Genomic DNA, 4,114 nt, shown 5'->3' on the forward strand with positions numbered 1-4,114 from the left:
ATAATGTATCTTTATATCAGTCACAGCTCCCAAATTCAAGCATTGGAGTCTGACTGATTTAAACAGAAAAGGGAATTTATTGAAGAGGCATTGGGTGGTAGGGGTGGACAGTGTATCTCAAGAAATCTCCAGGAAACTGGAGAATAAGACTTGGAGGGTTTGTACCCAGTAACAGTACAGAATATAGTTGCAGAGACATCTGGTAAACGTACCCTGGTTGCTGCCACCGGCCTCAGACTCATTCACTGACAATGCCACCAAGAGTGTGTACTGGATGTTGTTTCTGAAATACTTACAAACTTATTGAAATTGCAGTAATCTCCTGCCACCAGCCATCACCAAAATTGATTATCTATGGTCCCTGCTTCTCATGTCACTAACTCTTATGCAAAACCTGAGATGGAGGTGATCAGTACAGTCTTGTTCGCACACCTGGGTCCTAGACATTAGCAAAGCTAGGAGAGTGAGTGTATGGTATTTGCAATTTCTCTTAGTGGTGGCTGGTTCTACCTCATTGGGTGGTAGAATAGAAAATAGTTTTGATGTAAAAAAAAGAAAACTGTCCATTAGTCTTCCTAAGAAATATTCTTTATGAACACTGAGATCTTCTTAACCAAATAGAAACCAGTTAAAAGCACAAGAAAAGGGGTGCCACTCATTTCTGACAATAGATAACATGGTAGAAAGCACTATCCAAATCTTACTAAAAAAACTGATTTGGGCTTATTTTTTGGTAACGTATGTTTCATGAGACGTTACAAGGACATGTAGGAAGACTTTGAGACAGTGTAGTTTTCCTGTTAAGGGTATCATAAAGAGTTGCTGTTATACTGAATTATACAGACCTCCCTCTCTCTTTCACTGTCCCTCTGAGTCTTTATTGCCATCAGTCCTTTTCACTGGGAGAGATGACATTTTAAATCCCTATATAAAATCCAAACAAGAAGGAAGAAAATTAATAAAACAGATCTGGCTTGGATCCAAGCATTGCAAGGTTATCTGCACAAACATGGTATCACAGGGCAATTATTAATTATGACAAAAATGATAACTTGTGTTTTCTTTAAAATAAAGAAAATGAGGAAAACTGAAAAGGTAATAATTTGTAATTGCACTAATGATTGTATCTACGAGCAACTAGGGGAGTGAAAAGAGATTGGAGTGGTAGGACTGTTGGGTTATGGCCAAAATTCATCATCGGTTCAAGTAAGAAATCATGTACATAAGTCATAACTAATTTCAGTCTCAGTATCTTCGCTAGTAAACTGCTGGGACAAAGGCTGGGGGAGCACTGAAGGAGACAAGAAGGGCTACCATTGATCAAGTGTTGTTAAGTCTCAGGAAAAGTAAAGTACAAGGCCCTTTACAGTTGAATAACGTCAAATTTCTTTAAGGCTCTTCCATGCTAGCATTCTACATGTTGATTTCAAATGAATTTAACCAGTAAAAGTGGTTTAGGGAAGAATGCTATGTAAGTTTTTAAAATATCAAAGATACATCGTAAATATGGTGTACTAGAATCCCATCAACAAGATATTTTGAATTAATATTTTTAACACCTAAAGTCAATAAGTGATGCATTCAACATGCATTTGTGAGGTATTTAGCATATAGACTTGATGGTACTATTTCTTATTATCATAATTCCTTATGTAAAAATGAAAGGCCTACGTTTTGAGGAAAGGAAGGAAAAGGAGTTCAGGGAAGAAATGAAAACTTCTTTCTTGATCTCAAAAATGAAAAAAGAAAAAGAAACTATGATGGGGGGCGGTATTTGTTTACAGCGTTAGAATGCTGATACAAAGTGTTTATGGTAAAAAGATTCACAAAATGAACCCCAGCCTAAAGTACTGATTTCATTGAAGTCCCAACAATCTCTCTCAATGTTTTTAAGCACTGCTATATGTTGAATTGCTATTAGATTATTGTAATTTGTACTCTGAGGAAAAGGAATAAATTTCAAATGCCACAGAAGGGTGTACCAATATCTCTAGAGGGCACTGATATTCACCCAAGGGTAAGCAAGTTTGACTGAGCTCTTGGCTCCCCATCTGGTATCCATCTAGTGGTAGGTACATAATGTGTACTGTCCTTCTCAAAGAGTGAGAAACGAAGTGGCCTCCACTCATTCCTGAAGAGGTGAACAATTTCCTCCTTTCCATGCCTAAGTAGATACCCAGGAGCGAAGGATAAAGAACAAATCCAACAAAAAGCTCCTAGAAGAAGATGTAACCTCATTCCTTATTCTGTGTTGTTAAGATCTATGATGAAGCTAGGCAAAAATGAAGTTACCCGAACATATGTCTACAATAGCATGGCTCTAAGGACAGAACTTCTTAATGCCTCTTACTTTTCCCAAGCCTTGTGTTCTTCCAGTTTTTTTTAGCATGATAATTTGTTTGTAATTATGCAAATTAATAACTAAATGAACATCAGAAAGAATAGAGAAGCTTGATTCAAACCAATCATTTTCAAAGACCCACGAAGATGGGTTTATTTTGAGAAATACAGACCCAGAAGAAGCAGAAAGAGCTAATAATATCTTCTGTCAAGTACTAACAAAAAGCACCCATTTTCATAAAAGTAACTGTGGCAAAAGCATTTTGCAGATTTCACTAAGTTCTACAAGCATAATGAGTCTATAACATTAATGATTTCTTTTGTTGTTATATCTTTCCTTGATACTGACAAACTAGCAAAATCTAAGAAGTTAAAATTTTGTGGCTTGCCATTTCATTATAGCAATTTGAAAATAGAGTAAATTTAATTAGCATATTAGAATATATTGTCTAAACACTTGAGAATTCTATTTAATATAGTTATACAAAAAGACCTGCTTTCCTATTGTTAAGCTAATATGAGCCTTCAGATAGAAGGGGCAATAGAAAAATGTCTCTTCTGTTTCAACTTTCCCTAGATGTACACTCCCTCTGATCAAAGAAAATATAAAATTCCATTATGTCAAAAGATCTCTATTTTACATCGTTATTAACATCAAATACTTCTTGAGATCACCTAATTAAGTTTGGAAGAAACTCTTGCTGTCACCTTTTGTCTTTGGGGAAAAGGGTCTACGTGCCATTTCCTCAACAACTCAGGGCCTTGTGATGAGAACAGCAGCACTCCTTTTTCCCCAAAGCAACCCCAATTTATTTTACTTTAAAGGAGTGAAGGATATATCTGTAAGTATACATTTCTTTTCTAAATGAAATTGAAAATAGGTTCTATAGGAACAAATAGGATTATAGAAACAGAAGGCACATGATACTATTACGAAGAAAAGTTGTGTTATTTGTACTTGAATAATTGGGGTAAATGCTGTTCCTACAAATCCTGTTTTGGAAAATGAGTAAAATGAATCATAGAAAGAAAAGAAACCAATGATGATTTTTTAAAAGCAATTGGATCTGTGCTTGCAACTCACTCTTACTAATGGATATCTGTGCTATCCACTGAGGCCCTGACTTCCTGAGAAAAAGGGCCAGGGCACCCTCTACATGTTAATGTTTCTAACCACCTGCCAAGTCACCAGGAAGATTAGTGCACTTAGCTTTTTTCAGCAAAGTAAAAGAACCCAGCTGAATGGACACACTATACAGACTGCAGCATTTCCCCAAGAAGATGTTCCGCAAAAGACACAGACAGACATTCTACCTGTGTCTTCACAGTGTGGACTGGGAATGAGTTTCCCTTTATGATGCTGTACTGGAATGGCTGCCATGCTCCCACAGGGGAGGGAGGAGTGAATCCCTCTACGCATTAGCAGTGTAACTCATATACCAAAAGCTTCTGCAGAAGGAAGCTGAAATGGCTTCTTTCAACTTGCAAGGGGACTGTGACTGAAACTTTATGGTCATGCCTCAGCAGACAGTTAGCAATTACCATCGGCTTCATTTGGGACTAGCAGAGGTTGAGAGTTATAGTGTGTGGCTATAACGTAATGTGATTCATGTTAGTAGAACACAGAAGACAGTCTGATTATATTTTATGGGCACACCTTCAATCCTAGGAAAAGTCCCCACAGCGGTTTAGTTATGTTAAGATCTAAAAACTATAGGCAGTTTCACTACATAATTTAATAAGGTTTTTCACTGTATAATTAAGTAAAGCTCTG

This window comes from Mandrillus leucophaeus, unplaced genomic scaffold (assembly GCF_000951045.1).
Source record: "Mandrillus leucophaeus isolate KB7577 unplaced genomic scaffold, Mleu.le_1.0 Scaffold324, whole genome shotgun sequence".
Classification (NCBI taxonomy): Eukaryota; Metazoa; Chordata; class Mammalia; order Primates; family Cercopithecidae; genus Mandrillus; species Mandrillus leucophaeus.